Source organism: Rhincodon typus, chromosome 4 (genome assembly GCF_021869965.1).
Source record: "Rhincodon typus isolate 14 chromosome 4, sRhiTyp1.1, whole genome shotgun sequence".
NCBI classification, from domain to species: domain Eukaryota; kingdom Metazoa; phylum Chordata; class Chondrichthyes; order Orectolobiformes; family Rhincodontidae; genus Rhincodon; species Rhincodon typus.
Window position 1 is genome coordinate 52,331,941 of NC_063335.1, and position 11,353 is coordinate 52,343,293.

General features: G+C 40.2%; 1 long non-coding RNA gene across 1 annotated transcript in view; it reads left to right on the forward strand.

The window, feature by feature from the left end:
* Positions 1-7,536, forward strand: part of LOC125483022 — an 84,341-nt gene extending 76,805 nt beyond the window's left edge. Inside the window, exons 2-3 of the long non-coding RNA XR_007262016.1 lie at positions 648-667; positions 7,160-7,536. This is a non-coding gene — a long non-coding RNA (uncharacterized LOC125483022). The remainder of the gene's footprint in view (positions 1-647; positions 668-7,159) is intronic.
* The last annotated feature ends 3,817 nt before the right edge of the window (positions 7,537-11,353 follow it).

Below are 11,353 nucleotides of genomic sequence, written 5' to 3' on the forward strand. Positions count from 1 at the left end.
AGAATGTTAACTCTGATTTTTTCTTCACAGATGCTGCCAGACCTGCTGAGCTTCCAGCAACTTCTGTTTTTCTTCCTGATTTACAGCATCTGCAGTTCATTCAGTTTTGATTCTGGTACAATTGTGTCTAAGGTTATTATGGGAGCCTAGCAGAGGTACTTATCCAATGTTAATTCAAGATTTTCACAAGATCTGCAAATGGGAATAAATGTTAAAATTAAAATGGAATAATTCCAAGTTCAAAGTGAAACCTAAAATAAAACCTTAACACAGCTGTAGGAATTTTAACACAAATTGGGAAAAGTATAGTAATCACTTGCGATATGAAAATGTTCCATTTATGACTATAGTAAACCATTAGCTATAATTGAGTTGACACCTTTTGCAAAGATGAACTCTGAATATTTAATGCTTTCAAAGTATAATTTTATACTTTATTTTCAATTGTTGATTTACCCTACCAACAGCACTCTTCAATAAAATGTGAAAAATTGATGCAGAATGAAGGACAATTGTTAATGAATGTAGAACATCAATATTATTTTATATTAATCTACAAACTCTGCAAAGTCAGAAGATAAACATCATTAGTAAAATTATGAATTTGTCTTGCAAACAGAGACAGTTTGTTTTTGTTTCATTCGCAGGATGTGGACTTTACCACTAGGTAAGCATTTTTGTCTATCTCTAACTGCTCTCATAAGGTGGCAGTGATCTGACTTCTTGAATTATTGCAATCATTTGGTGTAAGCACAGCAACAATGCTACTAGGGAGGGAGTTCCAGGACTTTTGACCCAGTGACATGAAAAAGTGGAGATATGGTTTCAAGTCAGGATGCTGTGTGTCTGGAGAAAACTTGAGATGCTGGTGTTCCCATGTATCTTCCGCCCTTGTACTTATGAGGATAGAGGTCAGGGTGTTGAAAGAGCTGTTGCAGGAACCTTGGAGGTTTTCTGCAGTACATCTCTTGATGGTACACACTGCAATTTTCTAAACTGTGTTGAACTTCATAAGTATTGGTATAAGGACTTCCAGAAGGCTTTTGATAAAGTCTAACACAGAAGATTGTTAGCTAAGTTGGAAGCCTATGGAATTGAGGGCAGCTACTGGCACGGATGGGAAATTAGCTGAATGGCAGGAAACTGAGAATTGGAATAATGGGAAAGTACTCAACCTGGCAACATGACTAATGATGTCCTGCAGGGATTTATGTTAGGGCCTCAATTATTCAAATTTTCAAATTTGCTGATGACACAAAATTGGGCAGCATTGTAGACAGTGTTAACAACAGCATAAAGTTACAACAGGATATTGATAGATAAGGTGAATGGACAAAGCTGTGGCAGATGGATTTTAATATGAGCAAGTGTGAGGTTATCCATTTCGGATTGAAAAAGAATAAATCAAGATTTTTTTAGGAGACACAAAGTTAAATACAGTTGATGCCCATTAAGATTTGGGGGATCAGGTGCATTGCTCTTTAAAATGCAGTGAACAGGTGCAGAAAATGGTCAAGAAAGCTGATGGAATGCTGGCGTTCATATATAAAGGGCTGGAGTGTAGGGAATAGACATTATGCTGCAGTTGTACAAAACCCTAGTTCGACCTCAGATCTGGGCAACACACCTTAGGAAGGATGTCCTGGAGGAAAACATAGAAACAAAGAAAATAGATGCAGGAATAGGCCATTCAGCCCTTCAAGCCCGCACCACTATTCAATATGATCAAAGCTGATCATGCAATTTCAGTATCCTATTCCTGCTTTCTCTCCATAGCTCTTGATCTCTTTAGCTCCCTTCTGAATATATCTAATAAACTGGCCCCAAAAGCTTTCTAGAGTAGAGAATTCAACAGGTTCACAACTCTCTGAGTAAGAAATTCTCCCTTATCTCAGTCCTGGATGGCTTATCCCTCATTTAGGGAGTTTAACATAGGTTTGTAAGGTTGATACCTGGACTTCTGACATTAAGTTATGAGGAGAAATTAGACAAATCAGGCCTTTATTTTCTAGAATTTAGAAGGATAAGGAGTGATCTAATTGAGGTCTTCAGAATATTAACTGGTAAAAGCATGGTTGATAAAGATAATCTATTTCCACTGGTTGAAGATTCTAGAACCAACGGGCATAGTCTAAGAATTAGGGCCAGGCCATTCAGGTGAGATATTGGAAAGTTCTTCTACATGGAAAGAGTACCAGAGGTTTCGATCTCTCATTCTCAAACAGTGGTTGATGTGAATGCAATTGTTAAATTTGAATCTGAGATAGACAAGCAACAATATCAAAGGATATGGCTCCAAGGCAGGCATATGGAGTTAGGCCATAGATCAGTCATTAACTTATTGATTGGCACAGCAGGCTTGAGGGGCTGAATGGTCTATTCTTGTTCCTATGTTGAAGCTACACTCATCCAGGCAAGTGGGGAGTATTCCATCAGAAATATTATAAATCATCAGTTGTAGCACCAAAAGATTTCAGGCTGCAACATTGATGTCACCTGTTTTAGTCACAGCTGAACAGAACAGATATAGCAAGCATTGTCAGAGGATGACCAACTGCATCAGGTCAAGAAGATCATCATCAGCAGGTGGCCCGAACAAATCCAACAAGACCGCAAGTTTGTATGTCCATTCTGATCATTCAGAGATGAATAGTACTCTTAAAGAATGTAATCTTCAAAGGCAAACATGTCATAATTTTGCAAGCTCTTCAGCAAGACATGATACACCTTATACAAATAAATCACATGGGTACAGAAAACAAAACAAGAAATTGGTACATTATTCCATATATTGGCTGATCATTAATTATGACATTGATCAACTGATCAAAACATGTGAAACATGTCAATTCTATCAAACTCAACAATTGAGAGAACCTGTCCTTCGCCACATGATTCCTTTGGAGCCGTGGTGCAAAATTGAGACAGTTGTTTTCCATGGACATGACTGCATTCTGGTGACCAAATATTTGACTAAATTCCCTTTTGTGCAACAAATCAGAGATACCACTAAGACAATAATCCTTGACCATTGATTGTCCTATTCAGTATGGTGTACCTCAACAAATTTCTGTCTGACAATGGAATGCAGTGAACTCGCGTACCACTTCAAGATGCAAGTACTGTGTTGATCAACATATCACCTCCTCTCCTCACTTCTGTTACTCAATCTGTCTTGCAGACTACACTGTTTACACTGTAAGATGCATGATAATTTAATATAAAGTGAGTTGCCAAGGTTTTCCGACAGCTATGTTAATCTATATGTCGTTTGTATAGGCAACGGTCTACGCTTACCAGTAGCTCCCACATTTGGAAGATAGATCCACACAGTTTTTCCTTCCCACACTCTCACCACAAAACCCCATGTATGTGCTGCATTGTTGGAAAGAAGGCAGAGCATGCTCAGTGTACATGCATAAATTTAGCGCAACTTGAATCAGGACAATCCACACAAATATAACATTTTCATACAAACACATAAGTTCGAGATGAGTTACTGTATCATTATGTCCAGCCTATATTTTATGATATTGTAATGAACACTGGACATGTCGTCTAAAGAAATAGACTTTATACCCCAACTAATCACATCAACCACTCGTCCAACAGAATGATGATGAGGATACTGATGGTATCATGTCACACAACAATCGTACACCAACAACAAATGATGCACATCCATCCATGATGGCAGATCGGCCACAGGGTGGAGCTACACCACCAAATCTTGACAAATGCATAATAACTAGATATGGTCACGACTACATCGGCCAAGTTGTTATACAAATTTATAGACGCAGTGGGCTGAATCTTACATTATTTTGGCTAACTGTCAGTTGTGTTGAGTTTCTTGTGAAATGTTTTGCTGTGAAGCCAAGTGAGATTTCTCACCATACCTTATCATACCCACCTCATTGACTACCCACTGTGCCCAATGTCATCCCTTGCAGAAGACTGGGACTGCTCCTGTGGTGTTGCTGAGACACCCTGCCAACCAAGTACCACTCTTCATTCCACTGCAAATTTCACAGTAACGCTACTATCATGTGCCATTCATTGCAAACCATTTCTAACTATTGACCAGTGGGGTGTCCATGACCTCTGTGGAGGAACGACAGGCTCCCCAGAAGCCAACTCCTTGATCTTTGAGGATAGAAGTATTGAGGCCTCAGAGGAAGCATTGGCAAGGCGTTTGAAAGTTTAGGAGAAGAATCTAGTCAGCATCTCTGATAATGCTGGAGCTGGCCTGGAGAAGTGCCTTTTTTAAAAATTTTCTCATGGGTTGTGGGCATCACTGTTGGCATGGCCAGCATTTATTGCCCATCCCTGGTTGCCTTTTAGGAGATGGTAGTGAGCTGCCTTCTTAAACTGCTTCAATTAACATGCTGTAGGTTGAACCACAATGCCTTGAGGGAGGGAATTCCATAATGATCCTGAGAGGGTTGGCCAATCTCGGATGTGGATGAAGGCCATGTGTGTCTGGTGCTCATGGATCATGCTCTGAGATGCTGTTTGGTGCTCAGCCACATGGTGGGGGGGGCGGGATTTGCAGTCAGCAGCAAGCTGAAATGAGAGGTACTTACTCTGAATTCCGTGTTTACGATTCCCAATGTCCCAATTAGGTAAGATAGGAAGGTTCATATTAAGAAATGAGATGTGCATTTAAGCTCTAATTCCTTTTAATTGACAACTCACCACTGCCTAGGGAGAAGCTCACCCTGAGGCCTGGCAGATGTTTAAAAGATGCAGTGTGTTGCTGTTAATATTGAGCTAGGCCTCACTGGACCTCCTGTGCCATACTGCCACAAATCTCTGCATAGACCAAATCATTCCGATCCCTATAAAACTCAACCCAATCTATCTAATGTATCCTTGTAGTGTTATTAGATAAGAGGGATGTTCTGTTAAGGCATAGATTCTAGACCAGACAAGCCTGCACCTTTGAAACAGTTACATGACATCATGACTTGCAACACTTTAATAAAAAGGTATATCTTTAGTGTGTGTTTATACCTACATCTATGTATTTAGGTTCCAGACAGAGAGATCAAAGAGATGGCAATGTCAAAAACTCTTCAGAATTGGCTTCTTAATAACACTATTTTTTTGCATTTCAATACTAAAAACTATGATACACAGTAATCAGATATATGCCAATCTAAGTTTACTGCTAAAATATTGCTATACAATTCCATTAGCTATACTGTTCAATACTAATAATTTTACTCCTCATATTTCTTAACATATTTCTATACTCTCTCATGCATGCTTTAACTAACAATCTCACCATGCATTCACTGTGTTATCCAACTAAGTCCTTCCACACTGCTTTATTTATGTACAGTTGGGAGTAGCTCCATGACATCATCACAAAGTTGTTCAAGAGTCCTAAAGCCCTTACACAAGAGCCTCATCCTCAGTTATTTCCTCTATATCATGGAGCCAGTGTAGTCAGTCAGTTATGTATATATAATAAAGAGTAACATTAGTTATTACCTAATCTAGACTCTGTGTAAGCCTGTGATGTTGTGGCTATTTAAATAGCTAGTGTTGTAAATAAACCCTAAGAGACCTGACTCAAGAAGAGCTCAATCTTTGTGATTTATGTTACATAAGCTAACATATGGAAAACCAGAAAATCCATCATTGCCCGAAACAGATTAAATCTGAGTTTGCCAGCCACACTAAAAAATACCTAATGCACAGCCTGCCTTTGAGTTCCCAATTTTTAGACATTAACATCTTATTTCATTCTAATTTAAAATTCACTCCAACTTTCTGGAAATTCCAATGATCCTGAGCATTACTTAGTGCTCATTTGTGGTTTTATGACTGTCATAGCTTCAAAGACTTCATGTAAAATATCACCTGTGAGGAGTGGATCATTATGTTGAAGTCAGACAAGGTCAGAAGGCCACAAATTTTCTTTTCAAGTTGTAAAGGTGAAAGAATTAATTGTACCGAAATTAAAACTAGCATTCTCATTTTACTTCAATTATTTACTTTAAATCAATTTTACAGAATTTTTTTTGATTTCATTCCATTTTCTCCACAGTTAACATTCAGGGATTTCTTCTGCTATCTGTATCTTCACATCTAATTGCCAATCTATATTAGATCCTGGTTAAGCAACACATTGATTTTTTTTATTGGTATTATTCATTGCCTAATCCCTCCATTTCCAAATCTGTATAAACTCTTCCAGTCCTCTAAGAACGCTATGTTCCTTCAATTCTGGCCACTGCTGCATCCACAATAACTTTTGTCACATCGTTGATGCTGATGCCTTCGGCTGACTAAAGTATGATTTCCAGAATTTTCCCTTTAAATCTCTCCTGTCTGGCTCTCTCTTTTCCTTTTTGACACTTTTTAAAACCCAAATTTTAGATCAAACCTTTGGTCATCTCTCTTGATGTATCCTTTTGTGGCTGAGAATCCAGAGATACTGCAGATATTTCAAATTATAAGTCATGACATAAAATAGAAGTTTCAAGTAAAATTATTTATTGCTAAGAAAGGATGCATTTTATCAAATCTTTTTGTCTTGCACTCATCAGGACATTTGCGAGAATAGCAATGTAAAGGACAAGAAGGCCACACAAGTAGATAGAGTGGTAAACGAGGCATATGGCATGCTTGTCTTTATTGGTCGGGGTATTGAGTATAAGAGTCAGGATATTACATTGCAGCCTTATAAGACTTTGGGTTAGGCCGCACTTAAAATATTGTATTCAATTCTGGTCACCATGTTACAGGAAGGATGTGGAGGCTACGGAGGGGGTGTAGAAGAGGTTTACCAGTATGCCTGGACAGAGTGGATGTTGGGAAGATGTTTCCATTGGTAGGAGAGACTAGGACCCGAGAGCACAGCCTTAGAGTAAAAGGAAGACCTTTTAGATTGGAGATAAGGAGAAACTTCTTCAGCCAGAGAGTGGTGAATCTATGGAATTCACTGCCACAGAGGGCTGTGGAGGCCAGGTCATCGAGTATATTTAAGACGGAGATCAATAGGTTCTTGATTGTCAAGGGGATCAAGGGCTACGGGGAGAAAGTGGGAGAATGGGGTTGAGGAACTTATCAGCCATGATTAAATGGCAGAGCAGAATCAATGGGCTGAATGTCCTAATTTTTGCTCCTATATCTTATGGCCTTATAGGATACAACAACAGCAGAATCACTGGGCAACAACAACCAATCAGAGAGGGATGTACCTTCAGAACAACAGGAGTCTCTGGAAGCCTGGGAGATATACCAGAAGAGGTTCCTGAGATGAGGAAACAGTCTTTTAGGAATCACTATGCTCCTGAGAGACTGATCGTGTCAATGTAGCCAACGGATGGAAAGCCTTGTGTAGGGGGAGTGGTAGTTTTTCATGTTGTTGTAAATATTCCTGACTACGTACATATGTTGGCTATAATGCCTGTATAATCCTTTTAATGATTATATACATGTTGATTAATGGGATATGTTTAAAATAAAGGGGGAGGGGTGCTATGTATGTAGTTGGTGTGCTGCCCCTTTAAAAGAACTGATCAGGTGACTCGCAAGGTTGGGGGGGGGATGTGTGTGGGGAGGTTGGGGGTCTCAGTATAGAGCTAATGTGTGCATCTAAAATAAAATGTTCCTGTTCAAAGTTTTATCTGTGCCTCCTTTGTGTATAATTCCTGGTTCCCTATGAAAGCTTTGACAAAATGTGTGTTTGTGCAGCAATAATCACATCTGTACTTCCAAACGACTATTCAAAATTAATTAACTGTACCTTGATTCATCTCTGTAAGCAAAAATAATGATCTACATCTGAGAAACAAAATCCATATAGAACTAATATATTCTTGCATCAAAACAAAATTTTTGACTTTGAAAATATTCACTCCTCTTTATTAAAAGCAGTAAGATTTTACTCAATTTCACTTAGCAACTTTCTAGCCCAACTCTAAGCTAACTGGAACTAGGAAAGTATTGGTTAACAATATCAGGGTGTTCTGAAAATTCAGGAAAAGAAACAGAATTGATCTGAGACTAGAGTAACTTCACAGAGAAGATTTAGCTTTGTTGCAGCTTTGGATATTCCTATGGACAAGCAAACACTCTCAGTTTGGGTTTAAAATTACCAGCAGGGGAAGCAATTAGTGCCATAGTGACCTGGAGAGTTTGTCAAAACGGTCACTTAATGCCATCTGAGGTCTGCAGCCCTAATTATTCATCAGGGGAAAGATCTCTCACAAACGAAAAAGTGCATACAGCAGGATAAGCCAGGGGTCCGAATCTGATCAATTCTGATGAAAAGTCATTGACATCAGCTACATTAAGAATAATAGTTAGGGTAATGGCACAGCCAGCAGCATGACAGAAAAAAATCTGACAGCTATTCCTGTCTGCATACAAAAATCCGTAAGTACCCAGCAAAAGAAAATTGTGTTGGAATTTTTCTTTCAAAAAAACATCAAATTAATCGCTTGAATCTTACAGGGATCTGAGTGAAGTGGATAATAGTAAGATTTGTGGCAGAATCACATGAGCCATTTGTTGAATCATCTCAGTGTCGGGAGAACTCATTGCAACCTTTATGCTCTTCACAAGTGACATGGTTAAGTTTCTCATTAGGAAATGGTGAGCTGCCAATTAAGGAAGATTATAGCTTGTTAATTGCCTTATTAATGGCTGAACTAGCTTCCTTAATATTCAGCTTCCTATCTGACCAAATGCATCACACTAGATATTGAGAAATCTCAACATGGAGTTCAACCTGGTGGATTCAGTTGACTGCTCCAAAGGACCTCCATGTTGGACATCAAAGACATTGTGCTTAGGATCACATTTCCAGCTCATGGACTGGACCAGGTTGCATCTCCAGGCTCTTTGCTCACTCTCTCTATGTTTACCTAGATGCTTACATCATCCTTGCCTTGTCTAGCCTTAATGCACTTTGCCCCTCTGTCAGAGCTACCAGGCTCATATTATTTCCATAAAAGCAAAATACAGCAAATGCGTCAGTTCTGAACAAGAGTCATATTGGACTAAAACATTAATTCTGTTTCTCTCCACACAAGTGCTACCAGACCTGCTGAGTTTCTCCAGCAGTTCTGTGTTTGTGTCATATTACTTCTGTCTTGAGTTGCCTTTTAGTGCAGACCCAAAGGCAGGAAGCTTGTTAGAGTTGTCTTAGGCCTTAGGCAAGTCAAAAAAGATAGCCTTTGGTTGGGGTTTCTCACTCAGTAAGTCAAGGGCAGTCTTTGATACTGATCCAGTCAATCAGCCAATCAGGGAGTCAGAGTCAGAATGCTCTCCACTTACAAATGAAGGAGCTGAATATCAGGCAGCCTACAACCTGTCTTGACTCTTTCTGCCCCAAAGGGGGCTGTTTTCTCCTGGAATGAGAAAGGTGGAAACGTTACAGGAGATGAAAGTGAGTGGCACAGCTCTTACTTCTGTGCAGTTGGAGTGGTGTTCCTAGTGAACGAGTAGGCAGCACAGATGATGTGTAAGGTATCAGGGATATGGTGAGCAAGAGTGAGTGAGGAAGATGTTGCAGGCAATAATGAGAGGGTTGAGCATGGGTGTTGTTGGGAGGTGGGTACAGTAGCACAGATAGAGTGAGTGTGAGGTATTGGAGAGAAGATGGTGGCACTTACACTGGTGGAATGGAGAAGGACATTGACCTTCTTCTGGGAATTCCTCCAGTTGGCAAAAACTGCTTGCGTGGCTGGTGGGGAAGAGAAATGGGAGGTTTGAGTGGCCAACTCAGACCAGGCTGGAAAGGTCGAGTGTCATGGCCTCCACTGAGAAGAGGACGTCTCACCTCTGTACCAACTTGTCCACCAAGGCCTACAGGACCCTGCCTGCAAAGCAAGGTGCTGATTTCTCCCCTGTTTGTTATGTCTGGTGCAAATGTCTGGAGCTGTGCAGGACATCATCAATATGTTCACAGAAGCATATGAGAGCCTTAGGTTAAACATCTGGAAGACAAAATTCCTCTCCCAGCCTGGTCCCGCTATGCAACACTGCCCCTGTCTATCATGATCTTCAGTGAGCCTGGATAAAGTGGATCAACTCCCAGACCTTGGGTGCTACCTCCCAGTGGCAGCAGACAGTGTTAATGAAGTTGAACATTGCCTCCAGTGTGCTAATGCAACCTTTGACCACCTGAAGAAAAGACTGCTAGTTGACAAAGTCCTCAATATCAGCAACAAGCTTATGGTTTACAGGGCAATGGTGTTAGCTTCCTTTCTTTATGCATCAGAGCTATGGACAATGTACAGCAGAAATCTCAAGTCCCCAGAAAAACATTACTGCTTATGCCTCTGCATATCCTTTTGGCAGAATGAGTGCTCCAATATCAGTGTTGGCTCTCAGGCCAATATTTCCAGTATTGAAGGACTGATTAATGCCAATCAGCTGAGTTTGTGAGTTAGATTGTCCACATGCCTGGCATAAGATTTCCAAAAACAGCTCTCTACTTCAAGCTCCATCATGGCAATCAGCTACCAGGAGGGCAGAGGAAATACTTCAAGGATGTCTTCAAAGCATCCCTGAAAGAACTCAATATCCTCACCGACTCAAGGGAATCTCTTGCTCAAGCCCACCTAAACTGGAGAAGAAGCATTGGCAAAGGTGTCAAAATTGGCCAACCATCTCATTTGTTTTTGAGAGGCCAAGGTGGAAGTCAAGCACAAACCATGAAGGGGTGTGTCCAAAAACCTGAGCATCCCACTTACTTGCCTCTTCAAACAGGACTTTCCCCACCTGGGGCAATGTGTATGGATGCAGCACTTGACTGTGTCACCACCTCAGGACTCACAACACTGCAGTAAAAGAAAGTCATCCTCAGTACCAAGGGACTGCCTAAAGAGACAATATTCCAGTTCCTAACAATTCTTGTGTTCAAAAGCATTTATTTATGTCACCCCAGCTCTTTTGTCAAACACCCCAAATCCATTCTCTGCCTGTCAATGTTTCAATAATTCTCAATAAACCCTTCAAGATGTTAAATGTACCCTTCAATTCTAGCTTCTTAGCCTTCTCATTTGTAACAAGAACAGCCCCAGCTTTTCCAGGCTGTTCAAATAACTGTGGTCCATTGTCCTTGGAACCATCCCAGCGTATCTCATCTTTCCTTTCTGCAAAGTTTTCTTCAAGATTTACCACTGTGCAGTTAACAATGTTAATTGCAAACACTGGACTCCATTTGAACATGGACCTCCAGAACAGTCTGGTGTGACTCACATTGTTATGTTATCATTTCCCCAGTGAAAATCATTTTTTTAGGTTTCTCAACCAAAACAAACTGGAAGTACATTCATTGGAGCAGCTTGTAGTTCATTCAAACACTGCTAGATGGCACTTGAAAACC